This window comes from Ursus americanus, chromosome 20 (assembly GCF_024610735.1).
Source record: "Ursus americanus isolate L20-20 chromosome 20, mUrsAme1.1.p, whole genome shotgun sequence".
Lineage (NCBI taxonomy): Eukaryota > Metazoa > Chordata > Mammalia > Carnivora > Ursidae > Ursus > Ursus americanus.
This window is the reverse complement of record NC_142146.1, coordinates 44304308-44324047: the sequence shown is the minus strand read 5'-3', so window position 1 is coordinate 44324047 and position 19740 is coordinate 44304308. Positions and strand designations below refer to the sequence as shown.

Sequence of the window (19740 nt, the reverse complement as noted above, 5' to 3'; positions counted from 1 at the left end):
CCACAATTAGGTTCAGGAAAGAAAAACACAGAGAGACTGTTCCATCCTGTGGAGTTGGGAATCACCTTGGGAAGAATCTTGAAAGGAGGAACCTAATGTTTGTGGGCTGAATTGAGTAATGTTGTGTTGCCCATCTGGAAAGAGAAGTAAAACTCGCATCGAAAGGGCTTAAAACACCGCTGCTCACCAGGGAAACTAGTACTGAACATCTCCTGTGGCCCCAGTGTTATACTAAGCACATTAGCGCAATTCTCACAGAAGTTCTGTGAGCTAAGTGTTACTTTATTTCCATTTTGCAGATTAAGAAACTGAGGCTCAATAAGTGAAATAATTTCTAAGTAGCTTTTGGTAGTTCTTTAATCATCTTTTCAATCATTATATGTGGTTGCTGTACATTCTAGTTTTCCATTTCTTCTCTAGCCAGTTTTGGTTACTTATATTGGCTAGGAAATGGTTCATTTCCTACAGGTATTTAAACTTGCTGCCATAGGAGTGGCTGGATGGCTCAGTCAGTTAAGCATCCGATTCTTGATCTTAGCTCAGGTCTTGATCTCAGGGTCGTGAGTTCAAGTTTGCCTCGGGCTCCATGCTGACTGTGGAGCCTGCTTAAAAAAAAAAGTTGCTGCCATAGTTCTACACCTTGTATTTACTCTGGGATTTTAAAAAAAATTTTCAAATCAATTTAACTGCAGCATAATTTGCATATGATAAAATATGCCTATATACCTTTTTTATTTTTATTTTTTTTGCCTATATATCATTTTTAAGTATTTAATCCAATGCATTATGACAAAGATCTATACAATCTATATTGTTTATATTGGCACAATCGTATACAGAACTTATCCATATGCCCAGAAATTTCTTTTGCTTCTTTTCAGTCAGCCCCCACCATCTGGCCCTGGGCAACCACTGATCTGCTCTTTGTCACTTCAAATATGTTTTGTCTTTCCTAGACTTTCATGTAATTGAGATTATACTATACCCCCTCTTTTGTTTGCAATTTGTGTTTTGGTGAGTTTAGTGGCTTTAAATTCATCCATGTTGTTACATGTTTCAGATGTTTGTTTCTTTTTATTGCCAACTGGCATTCCACTGAATGAATATACACAATGTTTATCATTGTCCTGTTGTTTTCAGCTTTTGATATCTATGAATGTGTTACGTATTCATAACAAATCACCACAAAACTTAGTGATCTATCTTAAAATTTTTTTTTCCTCATTAAATTTTTGTTTTAATGGGTCTCAAAATTCTGTGACAGATTTTTGGTCAAGTTGTTTCCATTAAAAAGTACTGATTTTAAGAACTAATAACTTTAAACTGCCACACACACACACACACACACACACACACACATGCCAAATGTTCCACAAAACAGTCTCCTTTCCTTCTGAAGGTTTTAAGATGCACTGTTATTATTAACCAGTCTTTTACTATTAAACTTAAATGGCTAATTGATACAAACAGTTCTGAGACCCTTCTACCACTGATTAAGACGGGGGGGGGCAGGTATTGGGGATAATATTCATTTAGCCTTCCGAGCTTTCTGGGCAGCCTTGATGACCTTGCCAGCTCTAGCTGCCTTCTTGTCCACTGCTTTGATGACACCCACAGCAACCGTCTGTCTCATGTCACGAGCAGCAGAACGAGTCAGAGGAGGAGTCAGAGAGGCCATCAACACACACAGGCTGGCCAGGAACCATATCAACAAGGGCAGCATCACCAGATTTTAAGAACTTGGGACCACTTTCCAGCCTTTTTCCAGAACGACGATCAATCTTCCCCTTCAGCTCAGCAATCTTGCAAGCCACGTGAGCTGTGTGACAATCCAGCACAGGTGCGTATCCAGCACTGATCTGGCCTGGGTGGTTCAGGATAATCACCTGAGCTGTGAAGCCAGCTGCTTCCATGGGTGGGTCATTTTTGCTGTCACCAGCTACATTGCCATGACGAACGTCTTTGACAGATATGTTTCTGACATTGAAGCCCACATTGTCCCTGGGAAGAAACTCGTTCAAAGCTTCATGGTGCATTTCAGCAGACTTTACTTCAGCTGTAGCACTGACTAGAGCAAAGGTGACCATCATGGCAGGTTTAAGGACACCAGTCTCCACTCGGCCCACAGGGACAGCACCAATACCACCAATCTTGTAGACGTCCTGGAGAGGCAGACGCAAGGGCTTGTCAGTTGGATGAGTTGGTGGCAGAATGCAATCCAGAGCTTCAAGCAGGGTGGTTCCCCTGGCGTTCCCATCTTTACGGGTGACTTTTCATCCCTGAACTGAGGCATGTTAGCGCTTGGCTCCAGCACGTTGTCACCATTCCAACCAGAAATTGGCACAAATGCTCCTGTGTCGGGCTGTAGCCAATTTTCTTAATGTAGGTGCTGACTTCCTTAACGATTTCCTCGTATCTCTTCTGGCTGTAGGGTGGCTCAGTGGAATCCATTTTGTTAACACCAACGATTAGTTGTGTTTTGTTTTTTTTTTAAAGATTTTATTTATTTATTTGACAGAGATAGAGACAGCCAGCGAGAGAGGGAACACAAGCAGGGGGAGTGGGAGAGGAAGAAGCAGGCTCATATCAGAGGAGCCTGATGTGGGGCTCGATCCCACAACGCCGGGATCATGCCCTGAGCCGAAGGCAGACGCTTATCTGCTGTGCCACCCAGGCGCTCCGATTAGTTGTTTTATACCCAGTGTGTAAGCCAGAAGGGCATGCTCACGAGTCTGCCCATTCTTGGAGATACCTGTTTCAAATTCACCAACACAGCAGCAACAATCAGGACAGCACAGTCAGCCTGACATGTGCCTCAATCATCTTTTTGATTTTCTGTATCCTGGGGCATCAGTGATGGTCACATAATATTTGCTGGTCTCCAGTTTCCACAGGGAGGTATCAATAGTGATACCACGTCCACGTTCAGCTTTCAGTTGATCCAAGACCCAGGCACCTGAAGGAGCCTTTTCCCATCTCAGGAGCCCCCTTCTCAAATTTTTCGATAGTTCTTATGTCGATCCCACCACATCTGTAGATCAGATGACCAGTAGCGGTTGACCTGCCTGAATTTACGTGTCTAATGACGACATTGATGTGAGTCTTGTCTTTTCCCATTTTGGTTTAGGTTGAGTGGTGGTTTTCACGACATTTGTGTTCTGGTGGCAAACCTACTGGGAAAAAGAAAACTTAAGTGATTTAAGAAGGAAATACCATTATATCACAGTTTCTGTGGGTGAGGGATTTGGGTCTCGCTCAGCTGGATGCTTCTGCCTGCAGGTCTCTCACACAGCTGTGAGCAAGGTGTTGGCCAAGCTGCTCATTCTCATCTTCACGGTGTTCGGCAGGATTCCATTTCTTGAGGGCTGTTGGACTGAGAGCCTCAGTTCCTCTCCGGCTGTTGGTTGGGGGCCTCCCTCAATTCCTTGTCAAGTGGGCCTCTTCAAAGAGAAGCTCATAATATGCCCAATGGCTTCATCAGAGTGAGGGAGGAAGAGAGGAAGAGAGAGCCAAAATATGAAAACCGGTCTTTTTGAACCTAATCTCAGCAGTGGCATCTCCTCACTTTTGCCATAATCTCTTTGTGCGAGATAAGTCACTAGCTTCAGCCAGCACTCAAGGGGAGGGTGTTGCATAAAGGCATGGATTCCAGGAGGCGGAGATCACTGGGGTCCATGTGAGACGTTGCCTTCCACAGACTGCTGCGAACATCTGTGTACAAGTCTTTGTGTGGACATGTTTTCATTTCTCTTGGTTAGATGCCTAGAAATGGAATTGCTAGCTCATTTGGACAGCTTGTAAGAAATTGTCAGGTAGGTTTCTTTGGCGGCTATATCATATTACACTCCCACCAGCAATGTGTGAGAGTCCCAGCTGCTCTACAGGCTTGACAACACCTCGTACTGTGAGATTTTTCAATTTTGGCCACAGGAATGGATACGAAGTGCTATACTTCTGTGGTTTTAATTTGCATTTCCCTAACGATTAATGATGTTGAGCATCTTTTTCTGTGCTTATTGGCCAATTGTAGGTATCTTCTTTTATCTATTCAAAACTTTTGCCCATTTTCTATTCAGTTGTCTTCTTATTGCTGAATTGCAAGAATTATTTATGTAGTCAATGTCCAAGTCAAAAATATATAATATATATATATAAAACATATATATAACATATATACAAGCACACACACAGTGTTTGTGTATCTTACATATACGCAAACACATACATATACAAATACATATATATGTATTGTTCTGGGAAATTTAAAGAACAAAGTTACCACTCTCGAGGCTGGAGGACTTCTCCAGGTTATTAACATGGTTAGAGGACTTTTTCTGTAGCTTCCCTTTATAGCCCTGAGGACAGCCCTCTGAGTTACCAGAGCACGTAGCAGAAAGTCTCAGTCTAAAGTAAATTGGAGGTTACCTTTGGGCTGCTAGTCCAGCCAGAGGTCAAGTCTTTTAGGCCTCTCGTTGACTCTCCTCCTGACTCATGGGCTTCTATCAGGCGAATTGTTTCTGTGTCATGGTTTGCTCCTCCATAAAATAGCAGTATCAAGCCTGAGGGTCTGAGGCACAATTAAATTAATGTCTGAAATCATTAATTTTGAGAGTGAGCAAGCTAGTGCACATGAAGATTAAAAGGTAGTTATGCCTTGTTGGTTTGATTTTTATTTCTTGTTTAATCATCATTTAACCGGAGGGCATTTTTTATTTTCACAAAATTATTTCGTGTCTTAGTCATCCTTCACAAAAACATCATTAGATAGAATCACATGGAAGGGAAGGAGAAGGCAGAAGGGAGAAGGGGTGAAGAAGAAGTGAGGAGAGGGTTCCTAAGGAGCTACGTGACTTAGAGGAGTCCCAGAGTCAGTGAGACTTGAAGGGGAGGGCAGACTGTAACCTGGAAGCTTCAGTCTCCTTGGCAGGAATACTGCACTTGTCTTCCTGAAGCCTGGTAGCCTCACCACACAGTAGCTGACTGAGAAGATCAGCTATTCAGGTCAGGTGCTTCCTTGGAATGGGGAGCTGGAAAATTCTGGAAGCCTTTCCCTTTTCTATGTCTCACTCTTGAAGCTTGGCACCAGTGGTCACACTGCTTTAAACAACTGTTAAATCAAATAATAATTCTAGTCACCATTTTGGGGGGAAACCTGTGTCTCTGTTCTATCTTCTAGAATCCTCCCCCTACCCACATGTTTTCTCAAACAGCCTCCTCCTTTGACTCCTGCTTCCCTGGTTAGAACCTTAATAATACCTGGTTAATACCTAGTCTAAGGCACTTATCAGTTTCCTCCAGATGGCAGACTTATTTATGCATTTCAAGTCGTTATGTATGGAGTATGGTCATCACAAATCTCTGTCCTTCCAAAGAATATTAACCAGGATTTATTGCGTTCTTATTAAGTCTCAGTCATTGTTCTAAGTCCTTAATATGGATTACAACATTTAGTTACCACAACGACCCTATGAAATAGAATTTATTGTACCCTTTATACAGATGAGGAAAAAGGCACAGAAACTTGCCCAGCAGTGGGAGGTGGGAGGCTGGGATTCAGTCTCATTCCAGAGTCTTTTGTCTGCTGTAATACTTTGCCTTCCCAATACAGAGCAAACCCCTGTGTCATCATCACCGAGTTATATAAATACCTATGGACTTACGTTAAATGAGAATTTGCGGTAAAGAACGTAGGCCATTTATAACCATTGTATATTTTGACATTCTAGTGACTGTGCCCCTATTTAAGGAAAATAACTGCAAATGAAACATGCAGGAAAATGACGGAGGTGCAAGGGCCAAGTGTAGCAGAGAGAACTCTGAAGCTTGGAGCCTGAAATCTGGCTTCAAGTCTCACCCATGAAATTTAGCAGCTTCAAGTCCTCGGATGAGGAATTTGGGCCGGTGGAGCTTCACTCTTCTCATCTGTTGAAGAGAACTAATACTTACACCCACTTCAAAAGCTTGTCATGAAGATTAAGTGAGGTAAAGTATGGAAAGTGTGTTTTGTAAACTGTAAAGCATTAGAAATATTTGCTTTCATTTAAAATAAAATTATAGAAGCTATGCATTTAAAAATTACTTCAAAAAGTGGAACGGAAAAACAAAAACATGTCCTTCTGATTGAAAATATGATTCTCATTCCAAGAATAGTGACTCGTGTGTCTTCAGCAGGTTTTCTGTTTTACGCATCAGATCTCCGGCTCAGTTTCCAACTTAGCCATTAGACCCAGAGTCCAGATGTCAACAGCAGTTTTATTTTAGTGGGGCCATCTGAATGTGAATTTTTCTAACTCCCATCTAAGAATCAGTCTTTTAGTCTTAATTTATTTAATCAGAGTCATGTTTAAAGAAAACTACGCTCATATAGAAAAGCCCCACTGTCTATTTGCCCCTTCTGTAAGAAAGTCATGTTGAAAATACTTTCTTTAGGCATGGATCTCAAGTAGAAGTTTCCCCCAGGAGAGAAGGAGCAAAGAGTAGAAAATCTGTAACTTTTTAAAAAAAAGACTTTATTCATTTAACAGAGAGAGAGTGCGAGCACAAGCAGGGGGAGAGGCAGCCAGAGGGAGAAGCAGGCTCCCCGCTGAGCAGGGGGCCCATGTGGGGCTCGATCCCAGGACGCTGGGACCATGACCTGAGCCGAAGGCAGACACTTAACCAACTCAGCTACCCAGGTGTCCCAAAAAGCTGTAACTTTTAAACAGCAATCTCCATCTCTATCAAAAGAATTATTAGGACCAAAACGACATCCTTTCTACATCAAACAAAATTTATTTTTCTTCAATTGGTTTTCCCCACCAGGAAACTGATCATGTCAGGAAGAGTGAAGTGTCAAAGGGAAAGTATATTTAAACTATTGTCAAGTAGCCAGCTCTCCTCTCCTGTGTGGAAGTCTGCTACATGGTAGGGTACACATGAGGGACTAGGAAGAACGAACAGAAAAGTTCAATGAGTTGATAATATCTATGAGAAAAGATAGAGAGAGTCGAGATGGTTAGGTTCAGAGATGAGAAGGCTAAACAGGAAGTTCAATTTTATGAAGCCTCTACCATTTTGTTGTTGTCTATCCTGGGACAACCGCTTTGTTTTTGCAGAACTGTGTGCCTCCTGAAAGCCATGGCTCAAGGAAACCGTCATCTTGCTCTGAGGCGTTACAGACGTGTTGTGTTGTGACATCAAGTGCTAAGAATGATGGGGGCCTTAAGATGCAAGAGTAGATACGAAGCCAGCTACTGGCTTGAATAATGATTCTGTGATGACTTAATGGATTTCATGTTGTTTCATGTTTGTTACCATCAGTATTACTGAATACCTACTAAGTGCACAGCGTTTGGGAAATATCATACGTCATTTAGCCATCCGTTAAACATATTGAAGGAATATACAAAGTGCCAACATTTGTTGAGGGTTTTTATTTATGTTTTTAAAATTTTATATGTAGTAACCCATTTAATGATTGTAATTACCTTGTGGAGTAGGTACTATTATTATTCCCATTTTATAGATTTAAAACTAGAAAGCTAAATAGCTAAAATAACTGCATTACTTAAAAAGGCTAAATTACTTCCCTAAACTCATATAAATAGTAAATGACATAATCTAGATTCAGACCCGGGTATTCTAGATCTAATGCTTGTATTCTTAAAAAAAAAAAAAGATTTACTTATTTATTATTTTAGAGAGAGAGAGAGAGTCAAGGGAGGAGCAGAGGGAAGGGGAGAGAGAAGATTCAAGCAGACTCCCCTCTCAGGGCAGAGCCCAATGTGGGGCTCCATCTCACAACCCTGAGATCATGACTGAGCTGAAACCAAGAGTCGGATGCTTAACCCACTGAGCACCCAGTGACCCCTAACACCTGTACTCTTATCTATTCAGCTATATATGATTTTTTAAAAAGTGTATAGTCATTTAAAATTTTACAACCAGAATTTGATAAAATGTAGATGAATAGTAAATGTTCTGAAAGCTGATATTAATAATTTTGAGGAAAGAATCTGTGAATTATCTTTTTTATAACCAACAATTACCTCTTTCTTTCTCTTTTTCCCCAATAACCTTTGTGATTCTTGTTTTACTTGTGAGACATAGTCTTCGTGTTTTGAAACAAAACATCCTATGCTCTTCTCTAGTTATGTTATGCTAAAGGGTAGCAATGTCGATCACTGCAAATGTCATTGAACTTGGAAGTGTTATGGACTTGGTGGAGACGGCTCTGGTCCTACTATAAAACCATAGTAGGCACATGACTTCCTGGAATACTAGGATCTAGAGATAAGGCCTCAGAGGAACATCCTTATAGATAGGAATTCAAAATAGTCCTAATAAATTGTGAGATCACTCAGTTCTATCTTCTTTTAGAGATCCTTTCACTTTCCCACTATGGTAGTCTGTGAATTTTACCCATCTTGACTTCCTTGAGCTGTTAAAGCAGTATCAAGGGGGAAAAAAGGCAAACCATATAAAATATAAGCAGATGTCCAACAAAACCAGAAATCCACATTATGTTGTATACGTTTAAGTTCCTTGTTTGTTTTAGGAATGAAATAAAATTTCATGAATACAATTGTAATCCCTTGAACTTTTCTGTACCCCTAATTCCCTTCTTCCTTTCCCAGAGTGAACACTGTCACAAATACGGTACGTATCATTTAGGTCTATGTTTTCAATTTTTTTTCTGTTTTTACATGTAATAATGAACAATATATACAATCTTCTGATTTTAAAAAAGATTTTATTTATTTATTTGACAGAGAGAGAGAACAAATGGAGGGAGCGGCAGGCAGAGGGAGAGGGAGAAACAGGTTTCTCACTGAGCAGGGGCCCCGATGCGGGGCTCAATCCGAGGACCCTGGGATCATGACCTGAGTCGAAGGCAGACGCTTAACCGACTGAGCCACCCAGGCGCCCCAACAATCTTCTGATTTTTAACGCTTTACATGAGTATTATACATATCTCTTTGCCCTCCCCTTTTTAAATGTTACTCATCATGGTGATACAATAGAATTCATTCATTTTAACTGCTATATGAGATTACCGCATGATTAAAACTCATTTTATTAACGCATTTCCTTGACCGCGGAAATACATGATACATCTAATTTCTCTCTTTTTTAAAAAAATTGTGCTTACAAACAACTTTGCCCTGATTTTTTATCCTTTTGTACACAAGGGAACTTTTCTAGAGTATATAGTTAGAAATGGGTATGCTGGGGAACAAGATATGTGCAGTTTAAATCTTACTAAAAATTGGCAAATTGTTATCGGAAGTGGCTGATCTAATTTACACTCCTATCATAGATACATGAAAACTCTTGTTTACCCACCAATACTCAGATTTTAAAGATTTTGTCAATCTGATGGATATAAAGTGGTATCTCAGAACCAAACTTCATTTTAAAGTGAATATAAAACCACCACAGAATCAGCAGTATTAATTATATTTACAAAGCACTATGAAGCAGGAAGTTAGAATTCAATGCTGTCTTGCTCAGATTTTCCCATGCTTTGCACTCTGATGATTATTGGCAAACTATACAGAGGTATATTAATTCTCTGCTAAAAACATGTGTAAGTGACTATTCAGCTAGAAGTAGTAGTAAACAATATAGGATAGAACTTAAAATTTTTCAGATGGAATAAAGTAAAATATGTTCTTTGTAGAAACATTAGAAAATGCAGAATGCAATGAAGAGGAAAATAGAAAACCTTCCATCCCAAATAAGCACTGAGAGCATTTGTCAGGTGTTTTTTTTGTTTTGTTTTTTTTTTTGTTTGTTTTTTTTCCTACCAATATAATACATGAAAGGTTGTTGATTTTTTTCCTCACAAAATTTGTGTTATGAGCATGTTCTTTTTAAATCTATATTTTCAATTGGGGCACCTGGGTGGCTCAGTTGTTAAGAGTCTGCCTTCGGCTCAGGGCGTGATCCCGGCGTTATGGGATAGAGCCCCACATCAGGCTCTTCCGCTGGGAGCCTGCTTCTTCCTCTCCCACTCCCCCTGCTTGTGTTCCCTCTCTCGCTGGCTGTCTCTATCTCTGTCGAATAAATAAATAAAATCTTTAAAAAAATAATAAATCTATATTTTCAATTGAACAATGAATGTATTGTGAGCACTTCCCATTTCATTAAGTTGTTTTATAAAACATTGTCTTTAATGACTTCATACTTCTCCAAAAGGTGCAGGTAACATATTTTATGTAATACGTCCTCTAGTTTTAGACATCTCTGCTTTTCTTTAGGATAAGTTTCTAGAAGTGGCATTCCTGGGTTAAAGGCATGAATGGTTTAAAGAAGGAGCTGGCAACCTTTTTCTGCAAAGAGCCAGTAAATAGTTTAGGCTTTGTGGGACATATGTCTCTGTCATAGCTGTTGTAACATGAAAGCAACCATAGATGATATGTAAACGAATGAGCACGGCTGTGTTCCAGTAAAACTTTATATGAACACTGACATTTGAAGTCTGTGCAGTTTTTACATGTCACAAAAAGTTTTTTTTTTTTCAATTTTTTAAACGATTTAAAAATGTAGAAACCATTGTTAGCTTGTGGGCTGTCACAGAAGCATTGGCAGCTGTGGCTTGCCAAAGATCTTGGTCTCAGATTCTGTTAGAATATCAGAACTGGATGAACCCTTATGAATGAACTAGTACAACTTCTTCCTTTAAATATCGGAAAGTGAGGGCTAGAGCACGTAAGTAATTGACCAAGTCGTCTGCATTATACACGTACACATAAAGCATCAACACTACATGTCAGAGGAAAATAATTTCATTACCTAATTGGAAAGAACAACAATCCCAAAACACTTGAACAGATATTACCAACTAAATAAAGGGTGCGCAGGATTTCTCTGTTATTTCTTACAACTGCATATGAATCTACAATTATCTCAAGGAAAATTTCAATTAAAAAATAGATATGTTTAAGCGAAAGAAAATCAAATTTTCTAGAAGCCACATCCTGCTGTAGGAAGAAATCAGGAAACAATCTTTCCCTCTAAATAGCATTTCAAAATGTTTCATTAGCAATCATTTAATTTCTTGATATAGAAACCAATGCCTGTAAAATTTAATGACATAGACATCACAATACCAAAGCCAGTGCCAAACAAATTCGCATGTACTTAGAAATAAATATGCCACAGGCTTGCAATGTTCTGTGTACATTCAGCTTTATGAAATCTGTTACAGGGAAGTTTTACAGCTAACTCTTTGTTTCTTGGTGGTTTTTTTTTTTAGATTTTATTTGTTTATTTTTTGGGGGGAGGAGGAGAGGGGAGGGAGAGGGACAAGCAGACTCTGTCCTGAGTGTGGAGCCGAACTTGGGGTTGATCCCAGGACCCTGAGATCATGACCTGAACCAAAATCAAGAGTCGGATACTTAAACAACCGAGCCACCCAGGCGCCCCACAGCTATGAGCCACCCAGGCACCCCCTGCCCCCCACAACTAACTCTTGTCCTTAAGGATAAACCTGGTCAACGAGGCCCACTCTTAGGGCTCTTGGAGGCAGCAGGGATATCTCTGCACCGTCTTCACTAGTCTACTAGCAGTCCCATCACACTACTACTTTGCACTGCAGCAGAATACCCTGTGACTAGTCATAACGGGCCCACCCCAACGCCAAGCCATCTGTCATGGAAATAAAAGATCAGATACCTCCTCACTTTTGCTGAGTCTCTTGTAGAACACATAGGCCTGCATTGGAGCTCCTAATGGTCAAATGTAGTTTGGAATTTTAAAATAATACATCAAGGTAGGAAGAGGGCTGTGGGGTTGGGGACTTCTTAGTATCCAACAGCACAGATTTCACTCTATCCCCTTCTTTTTTAACGTGTGCCTCTGTGCTCAACTGCGCCTCTCACTCCCCCAGTGCAGACAACCTCTGTTTTGTTTTCTCCAGAACAGTGCTGTCCAACTGCACTTTCTACAATGATGGAAATGTTCTGTACCATCTATTAAGAGAGTCACCAGCTGCACGAGTCTTTTGAGCACCTAAAATGTGACTGGTGGAACTGAGGATGTTTAATTTTATTTGATTCTGCATCATTTTAGTTAGTTAAAATTTAAATTTAATTAGCCACATCTGGCTAGTGGCTACCCCACTGGACAACTCAGCTCCAGAGAATTAGCCTCCAGCTGAAGTGGGGTAAATGCAGTTTCCGAGGTGCTTACACAGCTTTGATCCCATCTAGCTTATTCCAGTCTTACTTCTTTGCCCCACTTCCAGAACAGCTGGTGACACGTGTTTGTGGGAATTTGCGAGATTCTGTGGTGTAAATTGCCTGGCTTCTCAGATTTCCTACTGCAGGCTCAGTATTATGGGTGGAATTGTGTCCTCCCAAATTTCCTAGGTTGAAGTCCTTCCTCTTGTATCTCAGAATGTGACCTTATTTAGAAACAGGGTCTTTGTAGATGTAATTAGTTAAGATGAGGTCATTAGGATGGGCCCTAATCCAATATGGCTGGTGTCCTTATAGAAAGGGGTTATTTGTACTTAGGGATGTGGACAGAGGGAAAATACCATGTGAAGCTGAAGGCAGAGGTTGGGTGATGCTTCTACCAGCCAAGGAACACAGAGCTTGCCAGCAAACGGCCAGAAGCTGGGGGAGAGGCATGGGACAGGTTCTCCTTCACAGCCCTCAGAAGGAACCCACCCTATCCACGCACCATGGACTTTGGGCCTCCAGAGCTGTGCAAAATAAATTTCTGTTATTCAAGCCACCCACTTTTTGGCACTGTTACAGTAGCCCTAGGAAACTAAGACCCTCGGGTTCCGTTTTCTCCTCTCTGCCCCTCGTCCTGCTTTTGTTGCATTTGTCTTTTCTCCCATTCTCCACATCTCTGTGGGCATAGGCCTTAAAAAAACAAAAACCTTCACTGCCATGTAAATGAGGATTTCGGAGGGGTGAGACTAGCTGTGTTCGTTCGCCATTTTTCCTGTAAGTCTGGATTTTAAAAATTCTCCACCCACCCCAGTTTTGGATTAAAAAAATTCTTATTTGCAAGCATAAGCCCTTCTTTCCCCTCTCAGTATTTCCTTAGAGAAGAGAAACAAGATGCCCTTGTTCAGAAAACAAATTAAAATTTCTCCCAAGGGGCTCCGTGCTGGTTGGCGGAAGAAAAGCAAATCATTTTTAGTGGAGACATGTCTCCGCTAACATCTTTACTTTGTTTAAAATAGATGAAGAAAGTCCAAACTCCAGATGCATGGGGGTGGAGGGGACGTGGGAGAGAGTGGATATTCATGTTTGCCTGGAGAAGACGCTGTATCACCCAGGAAGGAGGCTGGGACCTATAAATCTGATAAACGATTGTGCAGTGTCTGTTTAGACAGCAATTACACAGAGTTGGGAGTCAGGAAGAAAAGCAAGAAGGTGACAGGCATGTATTTATAAACTATTTGATGGAGGCAGGATTCCAGGTTGAATAAGAACTAACTGATTGAGTGGCTCAGGTTCCATCTTGGGGATTTCAACAATCATAGCAGCAACAATTCCCCAGGTTGGAATTGACGGAAGTTCTTCTTTTACATTTTCTTTTATTATTTTATTTTTAAAAAGATTTATTTATTTATTTATTTATTTATTTATTTATTTATTTAGAGCAAGGGGAGGGGCAGAGGGAGAGAATCTTTAAGCAGACTCCCTGCCGAGCGCATGACCCACGAGATCATGACCTGAGCCCAAACCAAGAGTCAGACGTTTAACCGACCTAGGCGCCCCTTATTTTACATTTTAAAAATGAAAATTCATGAAGGATTAAAGTAATTTTCTTTGTTCCCATTTTCCATGCGGCCAACTTTAGTTTTATTTATTTTTATTTTTTTGCCAATTTTGTCTAAATTAATACCATTAGCTTTTATACCAACTTCTGAATAATAGTAATACTAAAAGGTGAGAGTTATTGAGCATTACTATGTGATAACATTTCAGTTATCCACTGCTGAGTAACAAACCACACACAAGTATAGTGGTTTCGAACAACATGAATTATTATTTCTCATGATTTGACTATTGGATGGGCAGCTTTTCCCAGAAAGGGGCTGCCTGGAATTTCCCAGGTGGCTGCATTCAGCCGGCAGACTGGCAGGGGGCTAGCTCAGCAGAGGCTCTTAACCAGGGCATCTCAGCTCTCCAGGTGGCTAACTTGGGCTTCCTCCTAGCATGGCAGTCCAAGGGGAATCATTTAATAGCAAAAAAGTAGAAACTGCCAATCTTCGTACGGCCCGTGCTTAGACGTCCCAGAATATCATTTTCACCGCAGTCTCTCCATCTGAAGTAAGTCACACGGAAAATTTTGGTCAATTGCAATACTTGCTGAGGTCATCTCGGTAATGAGATTTCAGGAAGTTCACTACAAATTCATGTGCCAATTCTTATTACTCTTAATAGGGAAAAAGCATTCTGAGTCAATAATTATGGAGATTTTTAAGAAGTATATTTTAAAAGTGTGTCAGCCAAATTAATAGTTTTCGCAGCAATAACTGAACGTGCCACTTACATCCCACCAGAGTTTTAAAAAAAAATGCCTTCAGGGGTGCCTGAGTGGCACAGCGGTTGGGCGTCTGCCTTCGGCTCAGGGCGTGATCCCGGCATTATTGGATCGAGCCCCACATCAGGCTCCTCTGTTGTGAGCCTGCTTCTTCCTTTCCCACTCCCCCTGCTTGTGTTCCCTCTCTCACTGGCTGTCTCTATCTCTGTCGAATAAATAAATAAAATCTTAAAAAAAAATGCCTTCATGCAAATTATAGAAACTAGAAAAATAAAGTCGGCAGGACAGGACAGCCCCGATTCAAGGGAAGGGGAACTAGACTGCGCTACTTGGGGCCAGGAGAGGCTGGTGTGCACAGGGGTGGGAGGGATCATTGGGAGGCTGTCCACCACAGACACGCATGGCGCTGCTTGCTTTAAATGTGTCATCTTGATTAGTCCTCACATGACCCTATCAGATAATTATTCTTATTGCCACTTAGTAGTGACAAACCCGACACTACCTGTCTCAAATTGTTTAATGCCCAACCAAAGCCAGGGCTTCCCCCAGGCCAAGTATCTTAGCCTTTCACCAACTGAACGTGAAAAGAACTCCAGCTCTAGTTAGAGAGCTATGGGTCTGAATCTGACTCCATTACTTGCTTGCAGAATCTCTTAGCTTTTAGTCGAGAGCACTTCATCTGTGAAGTGGGAATCATAGAGTCTTGCTTAAAGGGTTCTGGCAATATAACATATAAACCAAATATATAGTTGAAGGAACTGGAATGCTAGGAAAGAAGGCCAGTGGTTTTAAACATAAGGATTTATGAATCAAGAATACTTTTATATGCCTTTCACTAGCATTTCTGTTAATGAATGATAGCCCTTGTTTATAAAAAGGACCAAAAAAAAAATTGAGAGTGGTTTAGAAAGTCTGTCCCAGTTATCTATTGCTTTGTATTAAGCCGTTCCAAATTTCCATGGCTTAAAAGAATAGTTCGTTATTCCTCACAGATCTGTGGATTTCCTGGGTTAAGAATTCCTTAAAGATTTATTGCTGTGGTTGTCTTTGGAAAATACCGTCTGCCACCAAATGCTGTCTAGATTCCTCATTATTAACATCCTGAAGTGGCTTTTCTAATGAGCCCTACCCTGTTGTCTCACCTTCGTGATTTTGGCAGATTCCACCGCCTGGAATATCTTTGACCAGGAAAGCCTTCTGAGAACACAGGTGTCCTCCTGTGTTCTGATGTCACAGTGACCAATCCAGAGATTCATGGCAAAGCCTGGCTGACTGACTTCTACTTCAGAAATCTGCTCCCAATGCCCTGTGTGTCCTTGGGAAACTGTCTCAGGCTTCCTGAACTTCATCTTGTTTCTTTGGAAAACTGGGAAGGAGAGGTTGGACTAGATGATCTCTAAAGGAATTTCCATAGCTGACGTGCTATGATTTTTTTTTTAAATATATTGTTAGGCAGCACCAGGTGATGTATGGAAGCGTTGAATCACTATATTGCACACCTGAAACTAATATGATACTGTATGTTAACTACACTGGAATTTAAATAGAGACTTAAAAAAATCATTAGGCACTATACAAGATATTTCACAATCTAATTTTTGTAAGATCCTCAAAGGTTAGGAAAATATATTCTGACAATAATACCCTACCACAGAAACATACACACTGTATAAATTGGGGTCTCGGGTTTTATGGCATCTGAACCACTTTGTAATTTGTGCTACTTTAATTTGATAGAAAATATCAGAATAATATATATATGAGGAAATAAGATGACTTATAATGGTCTCCCTGTAATGCTAAAGTCTGAATTCCATGAAAGTCTGACTTACATCAGAGACTATTTTAAAGAGTTTTTAAAAATACTAAATTATAATCAGTTTTACAGAGCAACGGCACAAGAGTGATAGTATTGTCCCTTCTGTGCTACAAGCCATTTTGTAGATGGGGAAATAAGGAGCTAAAAAGAGACAGTTCGTTAGGAGCATTAGGTCTGGGTACGTTTAGGAGAGAACAGTCAAAATAATGATGAGCTTAGAAATGACAGTAAATGAGTAGTTGAAGTAACTGGAATGCTGGCTTGGAGAATTTAGGGAACTATACTGTCATCAAAGATTTAAAGGGACGTCATATGCTGGGAAAGACCATTTGAATAGCTTCCCTGATAGAACTAGGTAGCAGTTACTAAGTTACAATGTAAATACAGTGTAAAGACTTGAGGTTAACATAAGACATTTTCCAATCATTACAGCCCATATTCAGGGCTGATGCTTCTGAAACAGTGACGTTTCCATTACTCAAAATGCTTAAACAGAAGCCAGATAGCATCTTGGAGGAGACGTGGCAGGAGCAGTTTAGGCAAACTACTGAAATACAGGGTGGACATGGGCCTGGATGACTCCGGGAGGGTTTTCAACTTCAGATTTCTGTCTTTTTTTTCTCCCCGCAATGACATTCTAAGGTTTCTGATAGTGCTAAGATTCTACCAAGCAGCACATGGGAAAAATACCTCTAACAAAGGTTCATACCAATGTCTCAGAAAAACATTAAGATTCCAGTTGTTGAATGTTCAAAGTCCAGGAGTCAGACGGTGCACAAAATGAAGGATGAATAATTCATCAGCTTATGAAAAAATGTCCAGCCCCACTGGTAATAAAGGAACGCAAATTTAAATAGCCACGAGATATCATTTTTCATTAAATTGGTGAAGGTAAGAAAAATAAAACACTATTTTTTTAGTAGTACACTATTTTAATGAGGGTACAGTGAGCAGTGAGTCTTGACGTGACTGGTGAAAATACAATTTTTTATTTTTTTAGAAGATTTTATCTATTTATTTGAGAGAGAGAGTGTGTGTGCGCACACGAGTGGGGGGAGGGGCAGGGGGAGAAGGAGAAGCAGACTCCCTCCTGAGCAGGGAGCTGGACTCGGGGCTTGATCCCAGGACCCTGGAATTATTACCTGAGCTGAAGGCAGATGCTTAACCAACTGAGCCACCCAGGTGCCCTGAAAATATAATTTGTTTAGACTTTCCAAGAAGCAGATTAACAATGTGTATCCAAAACTTTCAAAATCTCAAAGCCACTCTATATGAATATTTGGTTATATTAAAGAATTATTATTATTATTATTAGATGTAATTATGGTGTTACAGTTAAGGTAAAAAGCAAAAAGCCTTTTTTATATTTTAGAACACATACTGAGGTGTTTACAGATGAAATGATGTCTAGAACTTGTTTCAAAATTATCCACCGGAGAGTGATGTGTTTGCATAGGAGGGCAGATGAAAAACGAGTGGTTATATATTAATCACTATTGAAGCTGGGAAGTGGTGACATGGGGATTCATTTTGCTATTTTCTCCGTTCCTTATGTATGTAAAAATTTCCATAATAAAAAGCAAAAACAACAATAATAAAACCATTTCACATCCTCTGACCCAAATAATTTTCCATTTCGGAATATATCCTGATGAAGTAATCTGAATGGCATATGAAGTTTTATGCATGAAAGTGATTTCTAAATGCTCCCAGCTTCACTATTCTGCAGCGTCCCTCACCGCCGTAAACCAGTGGCAACCCATTGCTGTCAGGATTAAAACCAAGAACTTGAGCCCATCTGCAGGGTTTTGGATCATCTGGCCCCCGCTTACCTTGGCTTGCCAGGTGCCCCAAAGGACTCTGGGACCCACCACTTTGGGCTTCTCTCAGGGAATACCCTCTCCCTCCCATCACCCTCCTTTAGGTCAACTTCTACTCCTACTTCAGGACCCAGGTCAATACTGCTTGTTCGGGAGGTATTGCTGCCCTCCCCAGATGGGCTTAGACCCTCTGTCATATGCTCTCACAGCACAATGTATTCCTCTTTCGTAGCCCTCCTTTCAATTCAAATGAAGTAGCTGATTAGATAACTACATACTAGCTGCTTAATGACCTCCCACCCCCATCAGTGACCTCTACCCTCTTCCTGTGTCTTCTAGAATTCCTCAATATAGCAGGAATTTAATAATTATGGATTGAATCCATCAACTCATAAAAATAATACCAACCTAATTCAGCCAACCAAACTCTGTGATTAAATTTCACTCCTTGGTTGTATTTCTGAGCGTTAAATCGGAATGGCAGATTTTTAACTTTGCAAAGGCAATGGTAGGATGAGAAGCTTAATTTAGGAAAGGTGTCTCCTCCTCATTTCTAGACTTCTGATGGTAAATATATTTTAGAACTAGTGGGTGCCTCCTTTGCCTTATGAGAAAACCACATCTCCGATGTCCCCCAAACAGAAATCACCTTCATTCGATAGGACCACTTTGCACAGTGCCGCTGACAGAGTAGAGAAGAACTTCAAAATGACAGCACCTTGTCAGGGAATACGTGCCTGAGACAGATGAAGTAATTAGGAGTGACAAAGAGAGAGCTTCGAATTGCACAGTGTGAGTCTGACTTTTATTTCATTAGCTCAGGAATATATGTTCTAGGGGCAGCTGCATTCTCTTAGGGCTTCTGGTCTAAGATAATGAGGTCAACAAATTTTACTCAAGGAGAGATGTTCCTGTTAATTAGGTAATGAGTGGGACTTTGCTATGCTCCATATTAAATTAATTTAATTTCCAGAGCTAAAGAGTCTACTTCCTGGCTAACTCACTTTTGTAATCTAGACAATGGAAATAGGAGGCAATAGAAAACATGTCATCTCTAAATTCTACTGCAATTCCTGGGGTTCACATAGGCACGCTGGCTCATTTTTTTCAAGAGTCCAGGCCAGAATGCCCCTCAATCTGACTTTGTCTGATTGTGCCTCACAATTAGATTCAGATGAAACAGTTCCTGGTAGAAATTCTATATAGATGCTGGCAGGAGACCCATGATGTCATTTATGTCTCTACCCTCATCTCCCACGCCGCTACACTCGTGCTTTAAAAATAGACAACACTCAAACAACTCTGTAAGGCTCAGCCTCTGGGAATTCAAATGGACAGCTTTTTCTTCCTTTATATTCTGACTGGGCCAGATACTCAAAGATTTTGTTCATTTCTGAATAAACAAAAATCTGGACTCATCACTGGCTTAGTTTCTCAATTAAACACCATAAACCTTGGTTAGAGACCCTGGACATGGTCCCCATAATGGCTCCAACGCACTTTTAAAAACTTCCCTGAACAGGGAGTCAATACGCTGTTCGGTAGAATTGCCCAAAGGGAAATATTAGACAAAGAAAAGAGATACATGGACAGATGGACATTCTCAAC

At 40.5% G+C, this 19740-nt stretch overlaps 1 pseudogene; it reads right to left on the bottom strand.

Annotated features, from left to right (window-relative positions):
* Positions 1-1515: 1515 nt before the first annotated feature.
* On the bottom strand, positions 1516-3117 carry LOC123802721 (elongation factor 1-alpha 1-like; annotated as a pseudogene).
* Between the last annotated feature and the right edge of the window lie 16623 nt (positions 3118-19740).